This window comes from Bubalus bubalis, chromosome 6 (genome assembly GCF_019923935.1).
Source record: "Bubalus bubalis isolate 160015118507 breed Murrah chromosome 6, NDDB_SH_1, whole genome shotgun sequence".
NCBI lineage: Eukaryota > Metazoa > Chordata > Mammalia > Artiodactyla > Bovidae > Bubalus > Bubalus bubalis.
Window position 1 is genome coordinate 45,601,688 of NC_059162.1, and position 20,686 is coordinate 45,622,373.

A 20,686-nucleotide genomic window follows, 5' to 3' on the forward strand; every position below is an offset into this window, starting at 1 on the left:
GCATCAGAGTCTTTTCCAATGAGTCAACTCTTCACATGAGGTGGCCAAAGTACTGGAGTTTCAGCTGTAGCATCATTCCTTCCAAAGAAATCCCAGGGCTGAGCTCCTTCAGAATGGACTGGTTGGATCTCCTTGCAGTCCAAGGGACTCTCAAGAGTCTTCTCCAACACCACACTTCAAAAGCATCAATTATTCAGCACTCAGCTTTCTTCACAGTCCAACTCTCACATCCATACGTGGCCACTGGAAAAACCATAGCCTTGACTAGACGGACCTTTGTTGGCAAAATAATGTCTCTGCTTTTGAATATGCTATCTAGGTTGATCATAACTTTCCTTCCAAGGAGTAAGTGTCTTTTAATTTCATGGCTGCAATCACCATCTGCAGTGATTATGGAGCCCCCAAAAATAAAGTCTGACACTGTTTCCACTGTTTCCCCATCTATTTCCCATGAAGTGATGGGACCAGATGCCATGATCTTCATTTTCTGAATGTTGAGTTTTAAGCCAACTTTTTCACTCTCTACTTTACTGAAGGGGTAGCATTTAAATTAGGCAGCCATATATTTTATCATGTGTTGAAACTCAATTTAAAAGTTTTGCTTTGTATTTTACTCTGTTAGTATAATTGTTAGTATATTATTGTAGCTGTTTTATTTTTGTTTGCTTATTTAATATATTTATGTCCATGATTTTATCTTTAAAAAGTTTTTTCTTTATTTTTTTTTTTTCTGGCTTGTTTGGTTTTGGTTTCTCCTAAATAGTATGTTTGGATTTAATTATAATTCAAGGTCAAAAAACTTTGTCTATTATTGGTGAATACAAATGATTATAGATTATAAATTTGTTAAATGCCTTCTTGATGTGGTTTGAGAATCTTTTAACTGTTTTCTGCCTTTTAGTTTATATGCTAAAGTATATTTACCTCTGTCTTCTGCAATAATTTTGTAGGAAAAAAACATTTATTGGGAAAAAAGGGTACTTTAATAACTATATTTATACTGACACTCTTCTAATTTTAAAAGTCAATAATTGACTAGTAGTAAGAATGCTAGAGGGCTTCCCCAGTGGCTCAGTGGTAAAGAATCTGCCTGCGGTGCAGGAGATGCGGGTTCAGTCCCTGTGTGGGGAAAATTTCCCAGAGGAGGGCAAGGCAGCCCACTCTTGTATTCTTACCTGGAGAAGCCCATGGACAGAGGAAACTGGCATGCTACAGTCTACTGGGTTGCCAAGAGTCAGACATGACTGAAGTGACTTAGCACACAAATATGCTAGAACCTGTAATTGTTTTCTAGCTATAAGTACTTTAAAATGTGATCTCATAAAAATATTTAGTATTTCTATTGTCTTTCATAACTATGAGAATCTAAGATATCTTATTTAATCTACCAGAGAAAGATTGAAAAAAAATAAGATTGTTATGAATATTTATATTAATAGTGGAAGAAATCTTTGTCATTTCTATCTTTCTGTTTACCAGTAAGTCAATATATAGTGAAAGGTTTTCCATAGATTAGTAAGGAGATAGAAAGGGAAGGAATCCTTGTTACTGCTCTGTGTTTTAAAGGGCTATGGATAATGTTGCTAGACCATACAGAATTCCAATAGAGAGCATTTTCTTTTAACCTTTAATTTTTTCATTTAGAAACAGTAATGCTTAGGATCATCTGGGTAATAGGCAAGCAGATTTCAAGGTGAAGAAAAAAATACAGATAACAAAAAATAAATTGTTTGATATTTTCAAAATCAAAGAAGTAAATCATCCAAAAGGGGGACAATGATTAAAAAATTACACTGTGGTAATATAAAATAAGCAAAAAAAGTCCAGTAAAAATTAAAAAACAGAAATAATTTCAAACTAACTATAGATCCTTATACATTTGTAGAACATACAGCATGTATTTTGATTCAAGATTAAGAACTACTGTCACATAATATTTGTCACATACATTCTGCATTTGGCATTGAAGATTTCATGTATATATTCATTAAGCATATATTATGACTCGTATTAAAATTGTTTTGACAGTAGTGTAGATTTGATAATTCTTAATTGAAGTACTAGATAGTAATGCCTATTTTTCTTTCCTAAAGCCTAGATTTTTAGGTAATTTAGATTTTTTAAACCAGGTTTATTTTAATAAACTTGCTACTTTCACCAACACATTAAATTAAATAGCTGGTTATAGATTTAAGTTTGAGTTTCAAATGTTTCTATCGCAGGAGATTCCTGGTAAATCTCTTACTGCAGTTAAGTTAGGGAAGACTTGTAAAACAGCAAAACAGAAATACTGCCTTTATACCATCTAGAAACAGAAGAAAACAAGCAATGTATCCATGACGTTCACTTTTCAATAAACTTTGTATATAAAACCTTATCCTAAGAATTGTAATTCTATAAGGTTTCCATAATCGCTTAAGTAATAGCCACAAAAAAGGGACAAATCATATTTATTATTGAACAAAGACAAAAATACTTGCTGTGTTTCTAGATTATTTCAGTAGATTTAAAAACAAAAATACTGAAATTACAGTACCTGCAAGTTGAATAAAAGGAAGTCAATTTACTTATTCACATTTAAATTATGCACAGTTATAGAACATTTTCCTATGGATTATAGTCCTATGACGGAGAAGGCAATGGCACCCCACCCCAGTACTCTTGCCTGGAAAATTCCATGGACGAAGGAGCCTGGTAGGCTGCAGTCCATGGAATCGCTAAGAGTCAGACACGACTGAGCGACTTCACTTTCACTTTTCACTTTCATGCATTGGAGAAGGAAATGGCAACCCACTCCAGTGTTCTTGCCTAGAGAATCCCAGGGACGGGGGAGCCTGGTGGTCTGCCGTCTATGGGGTCGCACAGAGTCGGACACAACTGAAGTGACTTAGCAGCAGCAGCAGCATAATCCTATGAAACTTTCATTTGAGTCATATCTTTTAATTGTAAACATTTGAAAAAAAATCAAAATTCCTTTAGTAAAGGGAGAAGAAAACCATCTTGCTATCTTCTGGATCTTCAGAAAGAGCTCGTGGGAATGTCAGATGAACTAGGAAATTGATTCACATTTATTTTTCAAGCTATGTAATTAGTAGACAAAATTCAGTGCTTGACATAGAGACCGCTTTTGTTGTCAGGGTAGGATGTACTGAGTGAGGGAATTTCTTCAGGGGATTGGATGCTTCAGGAAGTTCATTTTCACTTTACAGAATTGGAGGAAGATCAAGAGTTCCTCTTCTTAATCCTGTCCCTGAGCACGCCTCTGTAACACCTGACCTTTGGCAAATAGACCACTGGAGTCTAGACTAGCAACTCCAAGTCAAATGGGAGATTTGAGCCTAAAGAGGGTCCAAAATGTCTACCAGTGAAAAGTCAGTTTAACTTACGCAGGACCTGCTTTGTCAGAAGGGAGTTGGCTTGATGGAAGGACTGCTCATGTGGCTCTAATCCTGGGCTGGGGCGGTGGTATCTGGTCTGTTCTGGAGTTGAAACTGCATCTGGACAACATCACAACTTGATCTCCTCCTTCCTCAGAGATCTGTTTATCTAGAGCATTTCCAGGTAGTCCTCTTTGGTCTCTGTTAAGTGCCCCACTTGGAGTATTGAGGATGTTAGTATAGTCAAAGCTATGGTTTTTCCAGTAAGCGTGTATGGATGTGAGAACTGGACCATAAAGAAGGCTGAGTGCCAAAGAATTGGTGCTTTGAAATTATGGTTCTGGAGAAGACTCTCGAGTATCCCTTGGTCTATAAGGAGATCCAACCAGGCAATCCTAAAGGAAATCAACTCTGCATATTCATTGGAACGACTGATGCCGAAGCCGAAGCTCCATTACTTTGGCCATCTCACACGAAGAGTTTAATTGTTGGAAGAGACCCTGATGCTGGGAAAGATTGAGGACAGCAGGAGAATGGAGTGGCAGAGGATGCGATGGTTGGATGGCGTAACCAACTCAATGGACATGAGTTTGTGCAAACTCTGGGAGATAGTGAAAGACTGGAAAGCCTGGTGTGGTACAGTCCTTGTGGTTGCAAAGAGCTGGACATGACTGAGCAACTGAACAACAGTATACTTTTCAGAATATTTGATTTCTTAATAATTTGTCCAATGTGTAGGGATTTTGTTTTCTTATGTTATCAGGGTTTTTCCTCAGCTAGTAGATCTTTTATCTGAGTTATTGTGATGGAGAATAAGTTGCCTTATATAGTAGCCAATGATTTTTTTGATATTTTTTCTAAAAGTCTTTGGCAATAATTTTATAGATGTCTGTCTCTTTAAATGTGTGGCTGATCTTTCCATTTCTGTTGGGAAGATTGTCTTCTATCTTTAAGGAATAAATTCACTCTAAACTGGATACTTTGTGAAAATGCATTTTAAAAAATTCAGTTCAGGAAAAACTTGAAGCTTCCATCTCCTTTTCAGTGTGTGTATGTGTGTGTTTCTCACTGAAATGAAACTGCCGATATGGAAAGTTTTGATATAACATTTAAGTACATACATTTTCTTATCTCCTTCAGTTAACTTGCTGCTGCTGCTGCTAAGTCGCTTCGATCGTGTCTGACTCTGTGCGACCCCATGGACAGCAGCCCACCAGGCTCCTCTGTCCCTAGGATTCTCCAGCAAGAATACTGGAGTAGGATGCCATTTTCCTTCTCCATCAGTTAGCTTAGTTAGCATTTATTTATTTTTATTGAATTGTTAGAGAAGTAACATAGCTGCATCAATTAATTTCTTCAAAATGACTTTTAATTCGTCTTCTAAGAGGGCTCAATTTTCTAATGCATTCATTTTAATTGAAGTATAGATGAGTGAAATTTTTATGTTATTTTCAAATGTACAACATAGTAATTTGATATTTTTATAGGTTATACTCTATAGAAAGTTACTGAAAATATTGACTATATTTCCTATGCTGTATACCTTAATCCCTATCCGCTCAGAAACCACTAGTTTTTTTCTCTGTGTCCATGAATTTGTTTCGGTTTTATTTGTTCATTTATTTTATTTTTTAGACTCCACATATAAATGAAATCACACATAATTTGTCCTCTGCTGTCTGATTTACTTCACTAAGCATAATATCCTTCAGGGCCATCCATGTTGTCAAAATTGGCAAAATTTCCTTTTTATTGTTGAGTATTAGTCCTCTGTGTGTGTGTGTGTGTGTTTGTATGTGTGTGTGTATCACATCTTATTTATCCATTCATCTGTTCATGGACACTTAGGATCTAATGCATTTTTTATATTCAGTTCCTATCTATGTTATCTTCTCCAAGAGCAGAAACCCAAACCCTTACTTTTAGGTAGATCAACCCCAAACTTGATCTTTCTTTATATTTTAAAAATTGTTTCATACACACTTTAGAGTTTTCTAATGTTTTAGTTTGTTTACTAAGTTTGTTCCCTTTCCCTTTCCATTCTCTGGCTTCTTGTGAAAGCAGTTTTGTGCTTCCCTGAAGATTGAAATTTTTATCTAATGCACTGTTTACTGTTATCTGAAGTTTTAATTCTTCTGGTGTATTTTGAAGGCTGTTTGATTGCAGCTACATGAAATTGGCTATGTTTTGATGTGTCTTCTAAAGACTGAAACTATCTTGGAACTTCAGCTCCCAGCTTAACATATTTTACATTTAGATTTTTCTTCTGTCTTTTCTAAAAGGAACTTTCCAGCTGTTTATTAAAGATTTTTAAGTGTACATATTTTTAATGATTTGTTCTTATATCTGATTTCTCTTAAAGTTGATTCTAGTCTTCCAAATTTCTTGAATCAGATTAATTTTATCATAAATTTGTTCTTTTCTCTAGACTATTTTCCCAGAACCAAACATTGTGATTAAGAATGTTTTCCCAACTTTATTATTTCCTGTTATTCTTTTATGCTTATATTTTGTGTGTGTGTGTGTGTGTGTGAGGATAAGATGTTTGCTTCCATGTGGCCTGGTTTGTTCTTATAACTTGGATTTTGAAGACAGTTTCATAAAGCAAATCATTGCTGGAAGATGGAAATAGACTATTCATGCTAATTACTCAATTTTAGATGAGTAATTTAGATGACTCACGTGTTTTCTGATGCTTTCTTAATATCTGATGACATCCTTTATGTCCACCTTCTAATAAAAGTGTATTCTGAAGATAATTGAAGACTGTGTATAATATATTTTGAAAGAAAAATTAAATGTTAAATAAATGATGGCTGTTAACTTATTTATACAGTTTAGTACATTTATTAAGCATTTTTACTCAGATAGTATTCTAGGTTAGATTCTAGGCTAGGTGTGGTATAGTATGTCTTATACTTGGATAGGAAAAAAATGAGCCTTGAAATTGTACTCAGAAATTTTATAAAGGTTACTGCTCATCATATGTGCCCACATTTGGCAGGAGAATCTTAATTATTCATTTCAGAGTGATTCACCTAGTTCAGAAACTTAAGTATGACAATACCCAAGGATTTTATTGAGTCTAAAGTTGTGAAGACTTCACAGGACTGAACTAATAGCATAGAAGTTCCTGAAGAGTTGAATTAAATATAAATCAATCATTAATTAATCCAGTAAGTGGATATTGAGCACCTACTATTGACCAAACACTGGGTTATACATGAACTTTTAAACACAGAGAAATGCTTAGTCAAGTGAGAGAGAGAAACCCATTAATAAAGAACTTTAATGTAAGAGAAATAACATGATAGACAGATGCTCAAATGCTAGAAGGTGCTTCTATGGAATCATTAATCCAGAATGGGATTAATGGGTTTTAGGGAGACATATGCCTGTAGGTGATGTCAAGATACAAAGAATGCACTGTGGGATGTGGGTATTGATGAACGCTTGGTTCTTACTAATAAGCTGGTAAGTTATTTCTGAGGGAAATATATGGGACTGGTTCTTGCTAACTTTCTGTGTACCAGTTTATTAATTTATAATGAGGAAAGTAACTGCCTGTGTTATTTTCTGCCTGTGTTTGAGCTACATGGGGCATTAAGTCATCATCAGAATTATGTTCTTGATTTAATTTGAGATGTCATCACCACTGAGAAAGGAACTCCGCTGAAAGTCAAATAATAATCAGAGGGTTGCTGTGTGAGCATCAGATCCATTGAATTTCAGTAAGATGAATAAAAAGTTGCCGTTCTGTGTAGCAGTTTCACAATGAAGATTACCTTTTAAAAAATGCAGATGCTCAGTGCTCATTGGCTATAACTCTACTTTTATAATTTGGATAACATATTCATGAATAAAGAATACGAATTATTATAATGCATTGCATTTAGTATATTGTGTTCTATTTTAAAGATGGGGAAACTGAGTTTAGAAAATTACTAGCTCTGTAAAAAAAAAAAAGAAAATGGCTAGCTCCCTGATATTAGGGAGGTTATTTCCACTGTCTGGTGCTCAGTTTCTTCATCTATAAAATGAAGATGATGTTAATTTATACTAATATTGATAATACTAATAGCATATAATAATAATATTGTTGGCGAATGTGACACCCTATTGCACATAGAAAGCACCATGTAAGTCATAATAATACTTAGTGAGTATTATTATAAGTAAGAGAAAACAGAAAGAAAATGAAAATAGAGCATTAGTTTTTAATATGAGAATTACTAATTTTAAGAAGTTAGCAGATAGTTTAGTTCCTAATTTTGATCCTTGAATGTTTGTTAAAACTGGCCCAATTTCCTCTTCATTTTTCCATTCTTCCATTTTTCCTTCAGTAGTCCTATAACCATACTTCCTGACTGATTCAGATATGCAAACTTTAACAACTCAGTTTCTTTCCAGTATGCAGTTCTAGTGTACCTGAATTAAGTACAAACACACACACATATAGACATACAATTTTTAGCTACAGACAGTTAAAATTATAGAAAGCTTTCATATTCATGTGTTTGTCCCCCAATTATTATTTTTTTTTCCTTACTGCTGACACCATTAACCACTGTGAAATTTATAAAAGTAGGTATGGTCTGGTTTGATATTTGCAGAGTTTTGTGGACTAGGGTTGAATATCTAATTTTGGTTAGGGTCAGAAACTTTCTGTAAAATAGTGTAAATATATGTGTATATACGTATGTCCAGTTCTAACTGTTGCTTCCCGACCTGCATACAGGTTTCTCAAGAGGCAGTTCAGGTGGTCTGGGATTCCCATCTCTTTCAGAACTTTCCACAGTTTATTGTGACCCTCACAGTCAAAGGGTTTGGCATAGTCAATAAAGCAGAAATAGATGTTTTTTTGGATCTCTCTTGCCTTTTCGATGATCCAGCAGATGTTGGCAATTTGATCTCTGGTTCCTCTGCCTTTTTTAAAACCAGCTTGAGCATCTGGAAGTTCATGGTTCAGGTACTACTGAAGCCTGGCGTGGAAAAGAAGCACTGTAGAAGTGAATAATGTCCTAATAGAGAGTTTTAAACTTCATTTTCATAACTAAAATTTTAATTAACCTTAACTTACTTCGTTAATGAATACCTACTTTGGAATTTAAGTAACAGAGAAAACTGGAAATTTACCATGCATTTTACCATTTGTAAGAGAGGAAAATATTCTATATCAGTTGTAATCGCGTGTGACTTTAATCAGATATTTGGAGGTCTACTTCAATTGCCTGCAGTGTTAGTTTTTCAAACTCAAAATATTCTGTAAGATTCCCTTATAACTTGAAAATCAGATGACTCATTTCCCTTAGACAGCTCAGCTTGTGCAATTTTAGCTGTGGAGAATGAGCTGTCCATTACGCTTTATCACCATTCTCTGCTGAATGCATTTGCTCTTTCTTCCTTTCCATTGCTTGTGTTTGTTTATCTAATTTGGATTATTAGCATGCCATAATGGTCTGTAATTTTTCCCCTCAGTCATTTACTTCTCAGGCAGGAAATTTCTTAGTGCTCCTGAGGACAACGAGAACACGTGATTTTTTGTTGTTGTTAAAGGAAAGTCACAAAATTAAAAGTTTGGAGGAGACTCCTCTCTTTAAGAAAAGCTTTATTCAAACATTTCTACTGAATATTTGTCTATTTTTTTTCCTGTAAATATGCATGGACATAGAACTGAGCTTGGTGATAAATGCAAGCATGGCAGTCTTTATATTCATCAAGTTTGTTCCTTTTAATTTTTAATATAGCTATTATAATGCTTTGAGAATTATAGAAGATCGTTCTGTTCTTATTTGTGGAATGCTTAGTGTAGAGCTCAGGTCCTGATACCATACTTGTAAGGTTCAGATCTGAGTGCTGTCAGTTTCTACCTAGGAAACTTTAGGCAAGTTATTTAACTCCCTTACAACACTTCCCCAATCTGAAAAAAAAATAATTTAATAATGGCTCTTTTATAACCCTGTGTACGAGACAGCAAAAGAGACACTGATGTATAGAACAGTCTTATGGACTCTGTGGGAGAGGGAGAGGGTGGGAAGATTTGGGAGAATGGCATTGAAACATGTGTAATATCATGTATGAAACAAGTTGCCAGTCCAGGTTCAATGCACAATACTGGATGCTTGGGGCTGGTGCACTGGGATGACCCAGAGGGATGGTGTGGGGAGGGAGGAGGGAGGAGGGTTCAGGATGGGGAGCACGTGTATACCTGTGGCGGATTCGTTTTGATGTTTGACAAAACTAATACAGTGTTTCAGGTTTAAAAATAAAATAAAATTTAAAAAAAAAAAGAATAAAGGGAGATGATAGGGTTTTAAAAATTTAAGACATAAAAGAACTTAGAACAATATCTGGCACCGAACAAAAACTCAGTTAGAGTTAGCTATTAAAGAATTTTTGATAATGTAGAGAATTTTAGGAAATACATAGAACACAGAAAAATGGGATCACTTGAAATCCTACCCCTCAGAAATAAGCTCACAAATATTGGTGTGTTATTTCAGTCTTAGTTATTGTGAAGTTGTATACTTCTAGATTTTTACAAAATATGGGATTATTTGTTGTTCAGTCACTCAGTCATGTCTAAGTCTTTGTGACCTCATGGACCTCATGAACTGCACCGCACCAGGCTTTACTTCCTTTACCATCCCCTGGAGCTTGCTCAAAATCATATATATTTAGTCATTGATGCCATGCAACCATCTCGTTCTCTGTCATCCCCTTCTCCTGCCTTCAATCTTTTGCAGCATCAGGATCTTCTCTAATGGGTTGGCTCTTTGCATCAGGTGACCAAAGTATTGGAGTTTCAGCTTCAGCATCAGTCATTCAAATGAATACTCAGGAATTATTTACTTTAGGACTGACTGGTTTGATCTCCTTGCAGTCCAAGGGACTCTTAAGAGTTTTCTCTAACATCGCAGCTCAAAAGCATCAATTCTTAGGTGCTCAGCCTTCTTTATAGTCCAACTCTCACATCTATACATGACTACTGGAAAAACTATAGCTTTGAAGAGGCGGACCTTGGTCATCAAGGCAATTTCTCTGCTTTTTAATATACTGTCTAGGTTGGTCATAGCTTTTCTTTCAAGGAGCGAGTGTCTTTTAACTTCATGGCTGCAGTCACTGTCTGCAGTGATTTTGGAACCCAGGAAAATAAAGTCTCTCACTGTTTCCATTGTCTCTCCATCTATTTGCCATGAAGTGATGGGACTGGATGCCATGATTTTCATTTTTTGAATGGTGAATTTGAAGCCAACTTTTGCATTCTTCTCTTTCACTTTCATCAATAGGCTCTTTAGTTCCTCTTCACTTTCAGCCATAAGCGTGGTGTTATATTCATATCTGAAGTTATTGATATTTCTCCCAGCAACCTTGATTTCAGCTTGTGCTTCATCCAGCCTGGCATTTCACATGATGTACTCTGCATATAAGTTAAATAAGCAGGGTGACAGTGTACAACTTTGATGTACTCCTTTCCTGATTTGGAACCAGTCTGTTGTTCCATGTCCAGTTCTAACTGTTGCTTCTTGACCTGCATACAGATTTCTCAGGAGGCAGATCAGGTGGTCTGGTATTCCCATGTCTTGAAGAATTTTCCACAGTTTGTTGTGATCCACACAGTTAAAGGATTTGGCGTAGTTAATAAAGCAGAAGTACACGTTTTTCTGGAATTCTCTTGCTTTTTCAATGACCCAATGGATGTTAGCAATTTGATCTCTCGTTCCTCTGCCTTTTCTAAATCCAGTTTGAACATCTGGAAGTTCTCAGTTCACGTACTGTTGAAGCCTGGCTTTGAGAATTTTGAGCATCACTTTACTCGTGTGTGAGATGAGTGCAATTTAGCGGTAGTTTGAGCATTCTTTGTGATTGCCTTTCTTTGGGATTGGAATGAAAACCGACCGTTTTCAGTCCTCTGGCCACTGCTGAGTTTTCCAGATTTCCTATTCAGTGTGCACTTAGGTAATTTTTTTTAACAACTGATTATCAATTTATTAAAAAGGTTGATTTAGGCATCGGCAATGGTGACTTCCACCTTGACTCCTGGTCAATACTGAAGGAAGTGATCTTCTTGACAGTTTCAGAAGGGCTGTGCAGGTCAATGAATCACTTGTGGATCCTCATTTGGAATCGAGCCCAAGTCTTAGAACCTTCACCACAGGAGTTTTCCTTGTAGTTATTCTGAAAGCCTTGGTAGGCATCCAGACTTGTCCTTTCACTATCTTTCACTACCTTTCACTTTCGCACCTCTGATCAGGTCAGCACACACCTTCTCCAGAGACTTGACATTGCGGCCGGTGAGGATGATCCTAATCCGGTGAATGGCCACACTGGCTCCATGGGAGTCTTGCCAGTGTCTTTAAAGGCCATGGCTGCAGTGCAGCTTCCTGACCGGCTTGTTCCTCCATGAGAGCGAACAGCGGTGAGTCAGGAGCAGAAGTGGGCCTCAGGGAACTCGGAGCAGTGGCGACAGCATCTTCCTCAAAGAGCAATTTTTTTTTACTGTTTCAATATGCTTTTATTAGCAGTTATTACATCAAAATTCACATTTACAGGATCTGAAGGACTGTCTTAAAAATTCTAAAGTATATGTAATTAGATATATATATAATTACACTCATAGCAAATCTATTGAGTATATGTAATTAGGTATATTGAGTGCAGCACTTTCACAGCCTCATCTTTTTGGATTTGAAATAGCTCAACTGGAATTCCATCCCCTCCTCTAGCTTTGCTCGTAATGATGCCTCCAAAGGCCCATTTGACTTCAGACTCCAGGACATCTGGCTCTAGTTGAGTGATCACAGCATCATAGTTACTTGGGTCATGAAGGTCTTTTTGTATAGTTCTTCTGTGTGTCCTTGCCACCTCTTCTTATTATCTTCTGCTTCTGTTAGGTCCATACCATTTCTGTCCTTTATTGTGCCCATCTTTACATGGAATGTTCCCTTGGTATCTCTAGTTTTCTTGAGGAGATCTCTAGTCTTTCCCGTTCTGTTGTTTTGGGGCCTAGAACCTTACAATAGTGAGAGAAATTCTTTGGTATTATTGTTCTCCAGTTTGTAGGTTGCCCCCCTGGTGGGTATGGGATTGTATTTTAACTTGATTGTGCTCCTTGTATCATCTCATTGTGGCTTCTTCTTTGTTTTTGTATGTGGAGTATCTTTTTTTGATAGGTTCCAAGGTCCTCCTGTAGGTGTTTCTTCAGCAACTAGTTGTGATTTTGGTGTTCTCACAGGAGAATATGAGTGCACTTCCTTGTACTCCACCATTTTGGTTGTATGAATTAGCCCAGTTCTGAATTTCTATTAATAAGATTCTTAGTGATATATGAGTGGTGCAAGTTAGATCTGAGAGTGGCTAACTAAAAGTGATGACTAGGATATTCATTCATTCCTCCCTATTTATTCATCTTATTTAATTTTACAAGCTAAAAGGTCATTTATCTCTTGTGCAGTATTTTAGAAATCTGTATTTCCTGATGAATATGTATATTCTAGAAGCACATGATGAATTGATATTTTAAGAAGTTAAAAAAATTAGTAAACAAAAATAATTAAAGAGGACAAAGTATTATATGATGATTTTCTTATGCTTTTTAAACAGTGATGCTGGATTAAGTGTTTCCCCATGTTCATGTTGTAATTCCAGTAAATTACAAACTCCTTACCATAGTTTAGCAAGATTCTTTATGATCTGAGCCCTGTCTACCTCCCCTGTTGTAACCTCTACCATTAAGCACGATATCAAACTTAAAAGAACACTTTCTTTTACTTGGAGTTAGTCAAGTTCATGGGAGAAGGCAATGGCACCCCACTCCAGTACTCTTGCCTGGAAAAATCCCATGGAGGGAGGAGCCTGGTGAGCTGCAGTCCATGGGGTCGCGAAGAGTCGGACACGATTGAGCGACTTCCCTTTCACTTTTCACTTTCATGCATTGGAGAAGGAAATGGCAACCCACTCCAGTGTTCTTGCCTGGAGAATCCCAGGGACGGGGGAGCCTGGTGGGCTGCTGTCTATGGGGTCGCACAGAGTCGGACATGACTGAAGTGACTTAGCAGCAGCAGCAGCAGTCAAGTTCATAGCCATCTCAGAATTTTTGCAATTCCTTTTTCCTGTATCATGACCTTAGAAATTAGGCTATCCCTGGCTATTCTGTTTTTCCTAGGTCCACATTTCCCTTGCTATCACATTGCCATTGTGTCTTTCCCTAAAGCGTTTAACAGTATATGAGGCTAACAGTATTAAATGTTGACATTTGAAGTGTGTAATTTACCGTATTTTAAACAGATATTTTGAGTATATATTTACTTAATTTTGCTCTGTATTAAAATGTAATTTTTACAAAGCCAGAGAGCTAGAACATATAGGATAAACTGTAAAAATATTATCAGTTTATTTCTAATAAATCTATACCAATAAAATAAATATAAATGATGTATGTATGCAAATGTTATGAAGTGTCTGTTTCAGAGTATTGCTCACTCAGTAGTGGACATTTGACTTTTGAAGGAGAGAAATGTGGGTATAATTTAATCTAATTAATGAACTAAGCAAGGTAAGCCTGATTATGTGCTATTATAAGTGTTTAAAAAATCAAGTTTCCAGTTCCAACTTAGCTGAGGAAATAAAAGTTCTCATGCAGCAGATGTGTTGTTCACTGGGGATTGTCAGAAATTTCCATGAGTAATGGATTTGGGGAAGAGGATGGAATTATTCAAATCCACCATGTAATGGCACATGAGTGTCACTTTTTACTTTGTTTTGTTGTCTTAAAATTGTATTTAGTTTACATGTAATCAGCTTGTGCTGAGGAAAATTATGATACAACTCTACTGAATATACTGAAGGAAAACATATTACTTACTATGAGGGAAAACAGCTTCTGCCACCACGTCTGTAAGTTCTAGTGGGTCAAAGTATCATTTTAGTTCCTAAGAGCATCTAGATCAGCCTGTTTGAGAGGGAGTTATTGCTATAGTAAGAAGCTCTAAAGCAATATTTTGTTGATTATGTTCAAAATTGGTTAAATGCATAGAACAGGTTGTCCAGTTTTGAGTCCCACTGCTAAGAAGGAAAGTTGAGAACTGAAGTGGATTCCTGAGATAAGCACGTGTATAAATTGAGAGTTGAAAACAAATCAGAATGATGAAGCAAGGCTAAGGAATTGGATTGTTCAAACTTGAGACTGTAAGAGTAGGGAGTTAATAACAGTCTTTGAGCATGAAGGGTTCTTACAAAAGAAAGATGACTAACTGTTTTCCATCTTAGTGAGTGCAGAACAAGAGGATAGAGTTTAACAAATATTTATTGAACATTTCCATTGAGGACAGAACAAGAGGATGGGAACTATAAGGGCTTCAGATTAGAACTAAAGAATATCCTAAGAGTGAAGATTTTAATTCCTTGAGAGGTTGTGAGTTTTGTTTTTTTTGGGAAATCTTTTAACAATATAGATTTTTACTTTATAACTACCAATAGTAGTTTCAATTCATCAAACATTTATTGCATTTTCAAAGACCTCTCCATATCAGTGGTTTCAGCACCAGTCTGTCAATGAATATTAACAGAATATTGGGCAGATCTTTGTAGAACTAGTAACATATAAACTACTTAAGACAGTACTAACCACCATCATGATAATTATGATAATAGTAATTCCGTAAAATCAGTAAAAGGTGTTAATGGTATCATTTAGTGGAGAATTACACCAAATAATTTCCTATATGAATTGTAGGATATGTATAAGTGTATGTATGTAATATATGTGTATGTAATATGTGTATAATGCTTAAGTGAAGAATTAAGATAATTTGACAATTTAAATATATAGATGTCTTCTAATAGAAATAAATAATAGTGAGAGAGGAAATCATTTGAGTTGCAGCATAATAAATGTCCATTTGAGAATTAAGCTCTAAGTAATTTTTTCATTTTTTTGCAATTTTAACATCATCACTGACAATTTTATTATACTTGTTATTCTATTATTTTAGTTCAGTTCAGTTCAGTTGTGTCTGACTCTTTGCGACCACATGAACTGCAGCATGCCAGGCCTCCCTGTCCATCACCAACTCCCAGAGTTCACCCAAACTCATGTCCATTGAGCTGTCCTCTTATGCCCTTTTTCTGTGCCTACCGTCTTACTAGGGTTTCTCTTACCTTGGACGTGGGGTAGCTCTTCACGGGTGCTCCAGCACAGCGCAGCTGCTGCTCCTGACCATGGACATGGGGTATTTCCTCTAGGCCGCTGCTCCTGACCTTGGAAGTGGGGTATCTCCTCTCTCCTCTCTGTCGCTCCTGTGCCATGCAGCTGCCTAATAGCAGCCAATACTTAATTATTCTAACAAGGATGACATGAGCTACTGGCAAGCTACTCAGTTTATCAAGTTTAAATATTAAATATGCTTAATAGAAATATTAGTCCCTCAGACTAATACTTAGTTACTCAGGTATTTCTGACTCTTTGTGACCCCACGGACTGTAGCCCACCAGGCTCCTCTGTCCATGGAGATTCTCCAGGCAAGAATACTGGAGTGGATTGCCATGCCCTTCTCCAGGGGATCTTCCCAACCCAGGGATCAAACCCAGGTCTCCCTCATTGCAGGCAGATTCTTTACTATCTGAGCCACCAGGGAAGCCTGCAATAAGAGAAATATTACTTTATAATAATTTAAATAATACCTTAAATTATGTATTACTAATAGTCATTAAAAATGAAATTAAGATATGCTTATCATCTTCCCCAGTTTTTAAGAACTGTATCAATAATGTAGTGCTTATCAAAGGAGCTACTGCATAGTAGAGAAGGTCTGGCCCTTTAGCCCAGGAAAAATATCTATGAAATCTTTCTTTTGTTTAATTTTAATATTATGCAAATCTAAAATTCTACATATAATGTGATTTTTATTCATTCATTAAGTGCCTGTTATGGTGAGGTACTGTTTAATGCCCTGGGAACATAGCAGAGAACAAAATATAGGAAAATTCCTTCTCTTGTGGAAATTACATTCTAGTTTTAATAAAAGTGACAGCAAAGAAATAAAAAGTAAAATATATAGTATGTCAGGTTGCTCTAAGATTTGTTCATTTTGACACTAAAATATTTGAATTGCTTATTCCAAGGAACAATATATATATATATTTTTTCCCCAGCTATTCCTTTTGGCTAACCAGTAGAATGCTGTTTCAGTGATCCTATCAGTGTTGGGAAGTTAGTGTAATTAAGAAGTACTTATATCACACATTCATTTCAGCAGTGTGGTTATTATTCTTTTTTACCCTTCTCAGCATCGGCAGTTTCACACAGTTATGTAGGGGAGAGATGCCATCACTTTCTTTTCTTCACTTCTTGCTAGGTACACCCAGATAATCACTAATAAGAGAGATCCAGAATCAAGTCAAAGAGCCTTGCAGTGCAATATTTTCAGACTGTGCTGATGGAAATTTTGATAAGTGTATTTTCTGATGACAAGTTAAGCCACTTGTGGCTTGTGATGAGATGAAAGGGATAAAAGGGTCACTAATCTTTTGGTCCATCTTCTCTTGTCTCTGTGATAATCTCATAAAAGGCCTGATTCAGGGAAATGTGATGATTGATAATGCCATTAATTTGAAAACTGATACTGTAATTTTCATCACATGTAAATTATCTGAGCCTTGCAATCTACATAATCAACACTCTTCATTCAGTTTTCAAATTTCATTTTCATTGCAGTACTTTGGTTATGTACCATAAATATATATTGTTTTCCTTATAATTTTTTAAATGAATCATGCCCAAACATGTAAAAATGTTTAAATAAGCCAAATTTGCAAATCTCCATGTTAGAGTGAGCAGTGACTTCAAGTGGATTTACCTTATTTCAGTTTTTAACCTCTGATAGGGCAGCATTTTTTCTTCATGAAGAAAAATTCTTGAACCAACACTTGTCTCACCAGAGAAAGCCAGCTATACACATTCTTATCTATTTCATTAAAATTTATCAAAAAATATGCTATTGCTCCTTCAAACTTTTAAATAACTAAAGCTATTAATAACTGTTTTGCTGCTTAAGCCAGTCAAGAAAAAGAAGCAAATTTTTGGAGATGAAGTATAAGTTGAGAATGAGGCTATAACTCCTGGAGCATTCAAAGTGGCATAGCCCAGATGCCTATGAATCTTTTTACCTTTCATGGATTTGGCAACATTGTACACACAACTCCATTTATTTTTTCTAATTAATGCAATATTTTAAAATAATAAAAAAAAAAGGAGAAAATTCAAATAGTCAACTGAAATTTTCTTAAGGGATTATTTTATCTTTAATGTTTGGAAAATGAACACATCATCATAAATAAAAGGGTAAAGTGGTAAACATGGAAAAATAAGGAAATTAGTGATGTTCATGCTTTCCTTCAAGAAAAATACAGTATTTGGTTAATCTCTGTTCTCAACTAGTTATTCAGATGTTATTTGAATATATAAATGTTATGATTTAAACATAAATAACAAGCCTATTTTCTTCTTCAGTGCTTCCTTCTGACCAAAGCAGATCCAGCCAAAATATTGCAGTGTTGGGCTTCAAAAATTTACCCATTTCATCAGACAAGTGGGGAGGGATTCTCTTTTCTTTTTCTCTGTTATGAATTTTTCTAAATACTTCACAATTATCAATGTTTATGATTGTTTCCTATGTTATTTCTTTAATGCTATAAAATTTTCCCTAAAAATCCATTTTAGCTTAATCTTATAGATTTTGTCATTATTTTTAATATACTTTAAAAACAAGCAACAAATAACAGAGAATGATTGTGTGGAAAAGTGTATCCTAAACAAGCCAAAGATAAGCAATTATCTGGGTATATGTTTATAACATAAGCGATTAAGAAAAACATCAAAGGATACGAATAGGTAATATCTACAAAAGAAAATATAAACAACAAGTAAACACATGCAAAGATGCTCAAACTCATGAAGTGTCAGGTAAATGTGAAATGATTTCCAGTCTTAGTTGGCAAACATATATGAGATTAATAATATCCAGTGTTAACAAAGTTTCAGGTAACTAAACACTTTTATATACTGCCAGTGAGTTGTGAATTGGTACAAACTTTTGGTGAAAAATCTAGTTATGTATATTAAAATGAAAATAAGTCCTAACATTTCCATTATGAAGACATTTATCCCACAACAAGAAAAATTATCATCGTCACTCTTTTACAGTGGTATATATTTGTAGCAATAAGATGCTAGGATAAAACTGCATTTCTCTTGTTAATAAAATTATTAAAATTATGAAAATTTGATGTAGTTTTTGGAATTTTAGAAACATGTTTATTGATCTGGTAAGAGATCTACATATTCATGTTATGTGAAAAAAAAATTGCTGACTTTTTAAAAAAAGTGGCCTCCATTGAAAAATACTCTCCACACACACACACACACACAAAAACTACAGCATCAAGTATAAGTTTCTGTGAGCATGAAAAACTCTATAGAAAGATAGTAATTGTGCTTAAAATGGCTAGTACAGAGAATTACAATAGATGTTAGTGTAGGGTTGGAGATTATTAATTTTTATATAAGTATTTAAAAAATTTTACAAGAAGCATATATTACTTTTTCAATTGAACATCTAACTATTAATAACATTTGAAAGTAAAGAAATATTAAACGTAAAGATACAAATTCACTTATGCACTGCATGTTTTTTTTATTGAGGAGTATACTGAGAAAGGACTGAGGCATGATAATTGTTGTTGTTCATTAGCTCAGTCACATCGAACTCTTTCTGAGTCCATGGACTACCCTGCACCAGGCTTCCCTGTCCCTCATTATTCCCAGGAGTTTGCTCAAACCCATTGAGTTGGTGATGACACCCAACCATCGTCTGTCGCCCCCTTCTCTTCCTGCCCTCCTCCTTTTCTCTATCTTAATAATGTGTATTACTAAACATTTTTAAGGAATATGTTGATGTATTTTGTGAGAAAGAGTTTTATCTGCTGGTTGGTTTAATTGATGAAGAAAAAAGCCTGGTATCTAAAGTTATAAATTTACTTTTTAGGAAATTGAATCATGAGAATCTGCTGAAATCACTGGTTCAAGCTCCTACATTCTTTGGGCTAGCAATGGTCCTGTTAATCTGATGTGGCTGCAGGGTTAATAAATTTAAATTCAGTAATAATACTCAATCCCCATTATTTACCAATTACTTAACATTTTTTTTTCCATTCTGAGATTTCAGGGAAAGGACATAATATTGAATAAAATGGAAAATGTGACACTCTTGGTTCTAGTGACTGGCAGAATTTCCAAACATTTTCCCAATATATCATTCATATAATTTATGTTCCAGGAAAAGATATCCCTTTTTCAGTAGTCTTTGAATACTCACAACTTTCAGCTGCATGCCTTTAACTACTATTACATCCAGTCATTTTGGTGAGTTATAGCATTGACGTATTCAGAGAATTTTAATTTTTATGTTTCTAATTCTGAAATGCTTGATATGGTGAGAAATGCACTAAAACTACTCTCTGGTATTAGCTATTAATTAAGTGTAATGATAACTATCTAAGACTTTGGTTTCTATTATGGTTACTAGCTAGGCTTATATCAAAACTTCATCTTTTAGTCCCATTAGTTTTACAAAAAAATTAAAACACACATGTAATTTATAATTGGAAGAAAAGGAGAGAATTTATTTTTTATTTTATACCTTCTGAAATGAAGGTTATATTTTTTACAAAAAAATAGAAAAATCATATATTAACAGATGATAGAAACTTGATACATATTTGAGATACACAATTACTGTCTTTCATATGTCTCTGGTGTTGAAATAAAAAAGGATATATGTCTTAGAATTTCAGTTCCACTCTATACCTCTATGTGTCTGTTACCTGCTGTGTTAGAATTTTACCTAATCGGTATTTAAAAAAAAAAAAACAACAAAAACTGTTATCACATTCAAGTGCTTAGTTCCTGAGGATGGAATGTTCATGAGCACTGAATTTATCCTTTCCATATTGATCTACTTATTACTGATACTTAAAATTTTAGGACTGGTAATCACTTATTTTCTGGGGAATATAAATTATTTAATCAGTTCCAAACTTTTGAAATAATTGTCTGATGTTTTAGAAACCAGAAACAAAGATTATAATAGGAATTTAGACTATAATATATTGCTGCAAGGATAATTATTAAGGGAAAACACAGCTGACATTTTCTGATTTATGCACACAATCAGAGATGGAGTCCAAGGACTGTGACATAATTATCTTCATGCTAACAATTTTTGTAAATCTCTTGACAGAATTTTAGCTAA

At 35.0% G+C, this 20,686-nt stretch overlaps 1 protein-coding gene and 1 pseudogene across 1 annotated transcript in view; one reads left to right on the top strand and one right to left on the bottom strand.

The window, feature by feature from the left end:
• Positions 1–20,686, top strand: part of DPYD (dihydropyrimidine dehydrogenase) — a 945,375-nt gene that overhangs the window by 72,462 nt on the left and 852,227 nt on the right. The gene's annotated exons all lie outside the window — the stretch shown is intronic.
• LOC102403546 lies at positions 11,341–11,744 on the bottom strand (annotated as a pseudogene).